Here is a 12334-nt window from a genome sequence, read left to right as displayed (position 1 = left end):
TTCTAAATTCTGCTTCAGACATCTTGATTGTGTCTGTGTTGGTTAAGTCTCTGGCTGTCATTTCTTCCTACTCTTTCCTTTGAAGTGAATTCCTTCATTTCATCATTTTTTTTCAATATATGAAATTTATTGTCAAATTGGTTTCCATACAACACCCAGTGCTCATCCCAAAAAGTGCCCTCCTCATTACCCATCACCCACCCTCCCCTCCCTCCCACCCCCCATCAACCCTCAGTTTGTTCTCAGTTTTTAACAGTCTCTTATGCTTTGGCTCTCTCCCACTCTAACCTCTTTTTTTTTTTTTCCTTCCCCTCCCCCATGGGTTTCTGTTAAGTTTCTCAGGATCCACATAAGAGTGAAAACATATGGTATCTGTCTTTCTCTGTATGGCTTATTTCACTTAGCATCACACTCTCCAGTTCCATCCACGTTGCCACAAAGGGCTATATTTCATTCTTTCTCATTGCCATGTAGTACTCCATTGTGTATATAAACCACAATTTCTTTATCTATTCATCAGTTGATGGACATTTAGGCTCTTTCCACAATTTGGCTATTGTTGAGAGTGCTGCTATAAACATTGGGGTACAAGTGCCCCTATGCATCAGCACTCCTGTATCCCTTGGGTAAATTCCTAGCAGTGCTATTGCTGGGTCATAGGGTAGGTCTATTTTTAATTTTCTGAGGAACCTCCACACTGTTTTCCAGAGTGGCTGCACCAATTTGCATTCCCACCAACAGTGCAAGAGGGTTCCCATTTCTCCACTTCCTCTCCAGCATCAATAGTCTCCTGATTTGTTCATTTTGGCCACTCTGACTGACGTGAGGTGATATCTGAGTGTGGTTTTGATTTGTATTTCCCTGATAAGGAGCGACGTTGAGCATCTTTTCATGTGCCTGTTGGCCATCCGGATGTCTTCTTTAGAGAAGTGTCTATTCATGTTTTCTGCCCATTTCTTCACTGGGTCATTTGTTTTTCGGGTGTGGAGTTTGGTGAGCTCTTTATAGATTTTGGATACTAGCCCTTTGTCCGATATGTCATTTGCGAATATCTTTTCCCATTCCGTTGGTTGCCTTTTAGTTTTGTTGGTTGTTTCCTTTGCTGTGCAGAAGATTTTATCTTCATAAGGTCCCAATAATTCATTTTTGCTTTTAATTCCCTTGCCTTTGGGGATGTGTCGAGTAAGAAATTGCTACGGCTGAGGTCAGAGAGGTCTTTTCCTGCGCTCTCGTCTAGGGTTTTGATGGTTTCCTGTCTCACATTCAGGTCCTTTATCCATTTTGAGTTTATTTTTGCGAATGGTGTGAGAAAGTGGTCTAGTTTCATTCTTCTGCATGTTGCTGTCCAGTTCTCCCAGCACCATTTGTTAAAGAGACTGTCTTTTTTCCATTGGATGTTCTTTCCTGCGTTGTCAAAGATTAGTTGGCCATACGTTTGTGGGTCTAGTTCTGGGGTTTCTATTCTATTCCATTGGTCTATGTGTCTGTTTTTGTGCCTCGTTTCATCATTTTGAAGGGAGAAAAGGAATTAATGAGGTAGAAAAATTAAAGTAAAAAATATTAAAATAAAAAAATATTAAAATTAAAAAGTTAAAAAAAACACACACACAAAATAGAATAAATGATACTAGATCCTGTGTGTTTTGATCTTGGTGTTGAAAGTGGCTTGACAGGTTAGAGAAAAAAGGGGAAAGGAAAAAAGGAAAAAAAGGAAGTTATTTGAAAATTTGAAAAAATGAATACACTGAAGTAGACTGAAATGACATGATGGAAGTAAAATAGAATTTTAATTACAACCAAACCCTCAGAAATACAAGCAATTATCAGGGAATACTATGAAAAATTATATGCCAATAAACTGGACAACCTGGAAGAAATTGACAAATTCCTAAACATGCACACACTCCCAAAACTCAAACAGGAAGAAATACAAAGCTTGAACAGACCCATAACCAGTGAAGAAATTGAGTCAGTTATCAAAAAACTCCCAACAAATAAGAGTCCAGGACCAGATGGCTTCCCAGGGGAGTTCTACCAGACACATAAAGCAGAGATAATACCTATCCTTCTCAAGGTATTCCAAAAAATCGAAAGGGAAGGAAAACTTCCAGACTCATTCTATGAAGCCAGCATTACTTTAATTCCTAAACCAGACAGAGACCCAGTAAAAAAAAGAGAACTACAGGTCAATATCCCTGATGAATATGGATGCAAAAATTCTCAATAAGATACTAGCAAATTGAATTCAACAGCATATAAAAAGAATTATTCACCATGATCAAGTGGGATTCATTCCTGGGATGCAGGGCTGGTTCAACATTCGCAAATCAATCAGTGTGATACACCACATTAATAAAAGAAAAGATAAGAACCATATGATCTTATCAATCGATGCAGAAAAAGCATTTGATGAAATTCAGCATCCTTTCTTAATAAAAACCCTCGTGAAAGTCGGGATAGAAGGAACATACTTAAACATCATAAGAGCCATTTATGAAAAGCCCACAGCTAATATCATCCTCAATGGGGAAAACTGAGAGCTTTCTCCCTGAGATCAGGAATACGACAGGGATGTCCACTCTCACCGCTGTTATTTAACATAGTGTTGGAAGTGCTAGCATCAGCAATCAAACAAGAGGAAATCAAAGGCATCAAAATTGGCAAAGATGAAGTCAAGCTTTCACTTTTTGCAGACGACATGATATTATACATGGAAAACCCAATAGACTCCACCCAACGTCTGCTAGAACTGATACATGAATTCAGCAAAGTTGCAGGATACAAAATCAATGTACAGAAATCAGTTGCATTCTTATACACTAATAATGAAGCAACACAAAGACAAATAAAGAAACTGATCCCATTCACAATTGCACCAAGAAGCATAAAATACCTAGGAATAAACCTGACCAAAGATGTAAAAGACCTGTATGCTGAAGACTATAGAAAGCTTATGAAGGAAATTGAAGTAGATATAAAGAAATGGAAAAACATTACGTGCTCATGGATTGGAAGAATAAATATTGTCAAAATGTCAATACTACCCAAAGCTATCTACACATTCAATGCAATCCCAATCAAAATTGCACCAGCATTCTTTTCGAAACTAGAAGAAGCAATCCTAAAATTTGTATGGAACCACAAAAGGCCCTGAATAGCCAAAGTAATTTTGAAGAAGAAGACCAAAACAGGAGGCATCACAATCCCAGACTTTAGCCTCTACTACAAAGCTGTAATCATCAAGACAGCATGGTATTGGCACAAAAACAGACACATCGACCAATGGAATAGAATAGAAACCCCAGAACTAGACCCACAAACGTATGGCCAACTAATCTTTGACAAAGCAGGAAAGAATATCCAGTGGAAGAAAGACTTCTCTTTACCAAATGGTGCTGGGAGAACTGGACAGCAACATGCAGAAGAATGAAACTAGACCACTTATCTTACACCATTCACAAAAACAAACTCAAAATGGATAAAGGACCTGAATGTGAGACAGGAAACCATCAAAACCCTAGACGAGAAAGCAGGAAAAAATCTCTTTGTACTCATCCGTAGCAATTTCTTACTTGACACATCCCCAAGGGCAAGGGAATTAAAAGAAAAATGAACTATTGGGACCTCGTGAAGATAAAAAGCTTCTGCACAGCAAAGGAAACAATCAACAAAACTAAAAGGCAACCAACAGAATGGGAAAAGATATTTGCAAATGACATATCGGACAAAGGGCTAGTATCCAAAATCTATAAAGAACTCACCAAACTCCACACCCGAAAAACAAATAAGCCAGTGAAGAAATGGGCAGAAAACATGAATAGACACTTCTCTAAAGAAGACATCTGGATGGCCAACAGACACATGAAAAGATGCCCAACATCGCTCCTCATCAGGGAAATACAAATCAAAACCACACTCAGATACAAGCTCACGTCAGTCAGAGTGGCCAAAATGAACAAATCAGGAGACTATTGATGCTGGAGAGGAAGTGGAGAAATGGGAACCCTCTTGCACTGTTGGTGGGAATGCAAATTGGTGCAGCCACTCTGGAAAACAGTGTGGAGGTTCCTCAGAAAATTAAAAATAGACCTACCCTATGACCCAGCAATAGCACTGCTAGGAATTTACCCAAGGGATACAGGAGTGCTGATGCATAGGGGCACTTGTACCCCAGTGTTAAAGCAGCACTCTCAACAATAGCCAAATTATGGAAAGAGCCTAGATGTCCATCAACTGATGAATGGATAAAGAAATTGTGGTTTATATACACATGGAATACTACGTGGCAATGAGAAAGAATGAAATATTGCCCTTTGTAGCAAAGTGGATGGAACTGGAGAGTGTTATGTTAAGTGAAATAAGCCATACAGAGAAAGACAGATATCATATGTTTTCACTCTTATGTGGATCCTGAGAAACTTAACAGAAGTCAATGGAGGAGGGGAAGAAAAAAAAAGAGGTTAGAGAGGGAGAGAGCCAAAACATAAGAGACTCTTCAAAACAGAACAAACTGAGGGATGATGGGGGGTGGGAGGGAGGGGAGGCTGGGTGATGGTTATTGAGGAAGGCACCTTTTGGGATGAGCACTGGGTGTTGTATGGAAACCAATTTGACGCTAAATTTCATATTTGAAAAAAATAAAATAAAATAAAATAGAATTTGAAAAAATTTACACAAAACTCAAAAATATAGTATAAAACTCTAAAGAAAAATATTTTTAATAAAAATTGAAAATAAAAATGTATTTTTTCTTTCTGTATTCAAGAAAAAGAAAAGAACGGGCGCCTGGGTGGCTCAGCTGATTAAGCGTCTGACTTTGTCTCAAGTCATGATCTCACAGTTCATGGGTTTGAGCCCCGTGTCAGGCTCTGTGCTGACAGCGTGGAGCCTGGAGCCTGTTTTGGATTCTGTTTCTCCCTCTTTCTCTGCCCCTCCCCTGTTCACGCTCTGTCTCTGTCTCAAAAAAAAAAAAAAAAAAAAAAAAAAAAAAAACATTAAAAAATCTACTTAAAAAAAAGAAAAAAGAAAAAGAAAAGAAACGAAGCGAAATGAAAAATAGAAAAAGAAAGAAAGAAAGAAAATTGAAGTTAGACCAGCTAACAGACTGAAATCCAACTGAAATTACTTCATTTTGTCCTAGAAGTCAAACTCTGAAGTACTTTATAGTCCATAAATTAAGTTAGCAGTGAGATTTTTGTTCTTGAAGAGCGAGGTTGGCCCAGTTGGACGGGGCTTAGGGTAATGGCTCCGTTTGCCACTAGATGGAGCTGTTTGCCTACTGGGGTGGATTGTTGTGGTGCTCGTAGGTGGGTACACGCATGTGCGGGAGCAATGGAAATGGCGTCACACATCTACCCAGTCTCTAGTATCAGATCTCTGTTCTCCTCAATCAGCAATCGCATACCTATCCTTCGTCTTCAGCTTCCGTCCACTCCATGCTTCCACACTGTCTGTGACCAAGCCCCAGACAGCACCTCCCTCCCATGTTTTGTCTCAGATGTGGCTGCCTTCCCTGGCCCCCCACTTCTGAGGGACTGTGGCTTTGACCTGCTCTGTCCTTCTGCAGAGGGTCTCACTGAGCAATGGCCGGGTGCTGGCTACACCCAGGAATGCTTGTGGGATTGTGCTGCTGCCAATGCCCAGAGAGTGCAGCCAGGTGCCAGTTTTCCCAGAAAAAGTTCTCAAGACAGTGTAGCAGCAGTGCCTCAGGGATTATGGAAAATCACAACACACATCTGGCACCAGGCTTCACCCCCAACATCCTTGTTCAAGCACCAGCAAATGTGGCAATTCTCTGGGGTCTGCTGGGCCTTGGTGGCCTCACAGCCTCTACCAAATGTCCTTCCAGCAGTGGAACCGCTTTTCCCCTTGTGGCCCGAGAACCTCCCAGACCCCACTCTGCTCCTGGGCATTTGCCCCTCCCACCAGAGCACCACCAGGTATGGAGCTGTGGAGTTTTAGATTCTGAACTCCCCCTGTTTACAGTCTTAATTGAATTTAAACCCTCTCCTTTCTCCCTTTTTAGTTCAGTCTTTGCAGCTATTTCCAATTTTCCATTTTCTCTCCAGCTGCTTTTGGGGAGGGGTGCTTTTCCCGTATTCTCCCTTGCCCCCATCTCCATCCTCTCTCTACACGCAAAAGCAGCTCCCTGCCCTCCACGGCTTCTCTTTCCCCAAGTTCACCTCTCCATGCCTCGTACCTGTTGATTTCTGTGGTTCACGTTGTGCAGATTGCTGTGTTAATCCTCAGATCAGTTTTCTAGGTATGTAGGATGGTTTAGTGTTGGTCTGGCTGTATTTCATTGATGAGAGACACACAAAAAACTTCCATGCTGTTCTGCCATCTTGCCTCCTCCTCCGAGAGAGAGAATCTTAAGCAGGCCCCATGCTCAGCACAGAGCCCAACATTGTGTTTGACCTCAGTGACCTTGAGATCATCACCTGAGCTGAAATCAAGAGTTGGACACTTAACCAGCTGAGATACCCAGGTGCCCCTTCATGTAAATCCTTTAAATCTGCCCTCTGTGCCTTCCTATCCCTTCTTCCTGTCTTATTTTTCTTCATAGCATTTATCACCATCTTATATATTATTAATTTGTTGATTTTTTTTATTATCTTTCTTTCTCAAGCTAGAACGTAGGCTTCATGAGGTCAGAAATCTCCTGGGTGCTTTTAACCGGTGAATTCCCACTTCCTAGAGAAGTATCCAGCACATAGCAGGCATTAGGTAAATCCTTGAATGAATGAAAAAACAGTCACAGGAATTGGCAACAGTATCTGAACATTAAGTTTCTTGTCCATAGACAGTTTCCCCATATAGGCAGATTTTGTCCTCATACCTATGAACCCTTGAGCTTATGGGTTAATGACCTTATGGGAATAAGAATTCAAATCTCAGTTGGAGTCCAAAAGTTCAAGTACCAGGAGCACCGATGTCTGACAGCAGGAGAAGATGAATGTCTCATCTGAAGCAGAAATAAATACACCCTTCCTCCACTTTTTTTGTTCTTTTTAGGCCTTCAATGGCTTGGATGATTCCCACCACATTGGTGAGAGCAATCTTCTTTATTCAGTCTACTGATTAAAATGCCAATTTCTTCTGGAGATACCCTCATAGGCAACCCCTGTGAAATGATGTTTATCAGCTCTCTGGGCTTCCAGTAGTCCACTCAAGTTAACACATAAATTAACCAGGATCCAGATTAACCTGGATCTTTTTTTTTTTTAAACCTGGATCTTTCATATGTGGGTCTTTCATATATGGATATTGAGGTATGTTCCTACTTTCTCAAGGGTTTTTATCAAGAAAGGATGTTGTATTTTGTCAAATGTTACTTCTGCATTTATTGAGAAGATCATGTGGTTCTTATCCTTTCTTTTACTAATGTGATGTATCATGTTGATTGATTTATAGATATTGAACCATCCTTGCAGCCCAGGAGTAAATTTTACTTGATCATGGTGAATAATTGTTTTAATGTATTGTTGGATTCAATTTGCTAGTATCTTGTTGAGAATTTTTACATCCCTGTTCATCAGGGAAATTGGTCTGCAATTCCCCTTTTTATTGGAGTCTTTTGCCTGGTTTTGGAATCAAAGTAACACTGACATCATGGAATGGAGTTTGGAAATTTTCCTTCCATTTCTATTTTTTGGAACAGCTTCAAAAGAATAGGTATCAACTCTTCTTTAAATGTTTGGTAGAATTCCCCCAGAAAGCCATCCAGCCCTGGACTCTTGTTTGTTGGGAGATTTTTGATTACTGATTCAATTTCTTTTCTAGTTATGGGTCTGTTCAAACTTTTTATTTCTTCCTGTTTTAATTTTGGTAGTTTAAAATGTTTCTAGGAATTTATCCATTTCTTCCCGATTGCCCAATTTGTTGGCATATAATTGCTCATAATATTCTCTTATTATTGTTTGTATTTCTGCTATGTTGATTGTGATCTCTACTCTTTCATTTGTGATTTTATTTATTTGGGTCATTTCCTTTGTCTTTTTAATAAATCTGGATAGGGGTTTATCAATTTTCTTAATTCTTTCTAAGAATCAGCTCTAAGTTTCATTGCCCACAGGGAGGCCATATATCCTCTACCAAATGTACTCCAAGCAGTGAACTGCTTCTCCCTGTGTGGCACAGGAACCCCTCAGACTGCACTGGCTCCTCCTAGGGATTCACCCTACTTCCTTGCAGGAGCACTACCAGGCACTGAGCTCTAGACTTCAGACTTTGAGCTCCACTGTTTATAGAAACCCGGGAGGGAGTGAAACCCTTTCCTTTCTCCCTGTCAATGGTCTTGAGGAACAGATTTCTTTTCCAGTCCCCTAAGTGTGTTTTCACTCTCTCTCTCTCTTTTTCCTCCAGCTACTTTCAGGGGGAGTGCTTTATTTGCTCAATCCCAAAGCTCTGCACTCTCTTCCCCTTTCTCTTTCTCTCTCTGTCCTCTCTCCACAAAAATGGCTCCCTAACCTCCATGGTTCTGTGGCTTTCTCTCCCTAATTCACCTTTCTGCACTGTATACCTGCCAGGCTCTCTAGGTCAAATTTTGCAGATTTGTTGCATTAATCCTCAGATCAATTTCCTAGGTGTTCATAATGGGTTGACGCTGATCTAGCTGTGTTTCAGGGACGAGACAAGCTCAGGGTCCTTAAACTACTCCACCATTTTAACCATCCTCCAATATTTATCATTCTTAATGCTGGGAACAGAAGGGTCTCCTCATCCTTCAAATAACCACTGGAGTCTATAAAGGGATTGAGACCAACAAAGTACCTAGTGACTCCAAAAGCTTCCTCATGTAGATGGCCCTCATCTCTTCTGTCTTGAACCCAACCTTAATTTCTTGGCATACTTGGTGAAGGTCCATGATGGGTGGATGAAGGCTGCTCTGTGGCCATAGTTTCTAATCCATCACACCAACTCACATACAAGTTTGGCTGGTTTCTCCTTTACCTCCTACTGCTGTCATGCTAGGGAAGAAAATGGCCAGGGGTCTCTTTTCCCCTAGGAAGGGCTAATAACTTGTAAAGTTTAGTTCACTTGGGTTTCTTTGAGTCCTTAGGTCACTGAAGGGGTTTCTTGTTTGTTTGTATTTTTGCAACTATAATTATATACTTTATATTGGTTGTCCTCATTGTTAGGGTGGGAGATCCCATATCCAGTGGCTTTCTAAGTGGAAGCAGAAGATCTGTGATAGGGATATGGACAAACAAAAGCTTATAAATACTCCAGGAAAATGTTATTCTATCCCTATCAATATTTTTTAAGTGAGAAAAATCAAGCACCATGCTCTTCTAGGCACTTAGAAAGTAAAAAAATAAAAGATGACAATCTGGGGCATCTGGGTGGCTCAGTTGGTTCAGTGACTCTTGATTTTGGCTCAGATCATGACCCCAGGGTCGTGGGATTGAGTTCTGCTGAATGTGGAGTCTGCTGAAGATTTTCTCTCTCTCTTCCTCTGCCCCTCTCCCCTGCTTGCACTCTCCCTCTCTAAAATAAAATAAAATAAAATAAAATAAAATAAAATAAAATAAGTGTGATAATCAACAGCTTTTCAGGTCTCAACTGTTGCATTTGCTAGCTGAAGAGCTCTAACAAACTTGAGATAATAATACATTCATTAAATTTCATTACTAATTTTAAAAATGAAAATATTCCTTTAAAATATAGTGCAATTTTACTTCTTTATAAATAGATATGATATAAATAACAGGTGTGATTTGTATTCAGTTTATAAAGCCAGAAAGTTCCTATATCCTGCCACACATGACAGTAACTTAAAATTTGTTTTGATTACAGAGATAAGTAATATTTTTAATGATACTTTTATAATTGCTCTAGAGTAGTTTGGTTATTTTTTCTAATAAAAGTCCAGGTTATTTTGAGCTCTTGTATATTTTCCTCTGTCAATTATTTCCATATATGTGACAAGAGCAAGGGCAAATAAAAACTTCTAAAATTCATTGCCTAATTTTGGTCTATAATACTCTTATTCCAACAAAAATCAAATGGAAACTTATATATATTATATACTATATAATATATGTGTAATCTATAACATAATGCAGTGAATAATATAAATTGAGGTAGAATCACATGAGAGATCTTATAAAACATCTGGTCCAGGGGTGCCTGGGTGGCTCAATCAGTTGAGCAACAGACTTGGGCTCAAGTCATGATCTCACAGTTTGTGAGTTTGAAGCCGGAGTCAGGATCTGTACTGACAGCTCGGAGCCTGGAGTCTGCTTCTGATTCTGTGTCTCCCTCTCTTTCTGCCCCTGCCCCACTCATGCTCTGTCTCTCTCTGTCTAAGAAATAAATAAACATTAAAAAAATTTAAAAAAACATCTGGTCCAAAAATATTAACTTATAGAAGGAACTAAGACTCTAAGAAGATAAGAGACATGTTTAAAATCACACAGCACACAGAAGCTCCTTAACACCTCCCCTGTCCTTGGAATGTGGATGATGCTTTCCTTTCCCATTCCCAGACGCTTTCCAAAGATACAACATTGAGATAGTGATGTTGTACTGAGAACATCTGCACCATACATATGTGACTGAACCCAGTTAAGTCCTCTTTAAAAATTTTTACGATCTGGTGGGCGGGTGCAGGGATTTATACATCTTGCTGCTGTCCAAGACAAGCCTCATCTGTAAGTTTCCTTGCTTATTAAAATGGGCCACCTATCATCCTAAAGTAGACTTCATCTTTCATCAGTCTTTCCCTGCCCTCTGAGTACAGGAGATAGTTCAGATTAAAACACAAGCTCCAGAGAGGCTTACCTCAAAGTCATAAAAATATTTTCCTAGATTATTCTAGAGCTTGATTTATTTTTAGCTTCCACTAAGAAACTAAAGGTCAATGATACACTTCAAATTAACTTTTATGTATGGTTTGATGAAGGATTCAAAGTTTCTGTTTTTTCCCATGTTTCTAATTGCCCCAGCATTATTCATTGAAAAGAAGTTCTTTTATCTTCATTGACTAGAAATGATACCTTTTGCTAAACCAAATTGCCATATATGTATGTGTCTATTTATGGCATCTCTGTACCATTGTTCTATTTTTCTAGCTTTGCACCGATGCCAAGATGTCTTAACTACTATAATATTACATCTTTATAGTAAGTTAAAATCTGGTGGAGGAAGACCTCCAGATTTGTTCTTTTTCAAGACTCTCTTTGCATTCTCATATACAGTTTAGAATCATGCCTGCCAATTTCCACCAAAAGAAAAAAGCTACTATGATTTTGATTAAGAATACATTGAGTTCAAAGACCAATTTGAGAATTGACAACTTAACCATTTGGGTCTCCCAATGCATTAATCTATAATCTTTCTCCATCTATACTTCTTTATTTAGGTCTTCCTTAATTTCTCCATTGTTATTTTTACTAATGGAGAAGTTTTCACCTATTTCATTAGATTTATTAGTAGGTATTTGACGTTCAGTACTGTTATAAATGCTTATTGTTTTTATTTTCCAACTGTTTGCTGTTACTACATAAAAATACAATTGCTTTTTATACATTGATCTTGCATTAAGTAATATTGCTAAATTCGATTATTTATAATACTTTATAGATTCTTTTGGATTATTTATGAAACATTATATATGGATAAAAAAGTTTTTATTTCTTCTTTTTAATCTATATGCCTTGTTTCCTTCTCTTGCATTATTGCCCTGGCTAGTTCTTTCAGTACCATGTTGAATAGAAATGGTGATAATGAACATCTTTGTTTTGGTGTCAGTCTCAGGGATAAACTTTCAATATTTTACCACTGAGTGAGTATGGTGGTAACTACCCCTCTAAAGTCCCCTCAATGTAAGCTAGAACTCTTCATTGAAGAGGAATGAAAAAAATTATTTTCACCAGCACAAAGAGATGACTAAAGGGCCTGCATCCTGGCTAAGGTTCTAAAAAATTATAGCAACCACATAATCTATGTTCATATAAAGTGTGGTATGAGTTAATGCTACCTACATGGTATAGAAAGCTCCTCCAATAGAAGTTACCTTAAAAGTTGGTCCCTGGGATATTTAGCATAATTAAATACAAAGCCTCTTTGGAGGGATGCATTCCTAGCCAATAGGGCATATTTCTTTCTTTTTTTTATTTATTCATTTAAATTGAAGTTGGTTAACATAACAGTAGTATTGGTTTCCAGAGTAGAACCCAGTGATTCATCACTTACATATAAATAACATCCAATGTTCATCCCAACAAGAGCTCTCCTTGATGCCTGTCACCCATTTAGCCCATCTCCCCACTAAACACTCCTTCAGCAACCCTCAGTTTGTTCTGTATTTAAAAATCTTCTATGGCTTGCC

Source organism: Panthera onca, chromosome B2 (genome assembly GCF_046562875.1).
Source record: "Panthera onca isolate mPanOnc1 chromosome B2, mPanOnc1 haplotype 2, whole genome shotgun sequence".
Taxonomy (NCBI): domain Eukaryota; kingdom Metazoa; phylum Chordata; class Mammalia; order Carnivora; family Felidae; genus Panthera; species Panthera onca.
Note: the sequence above shows the minus strand (reverse complement) of the source record.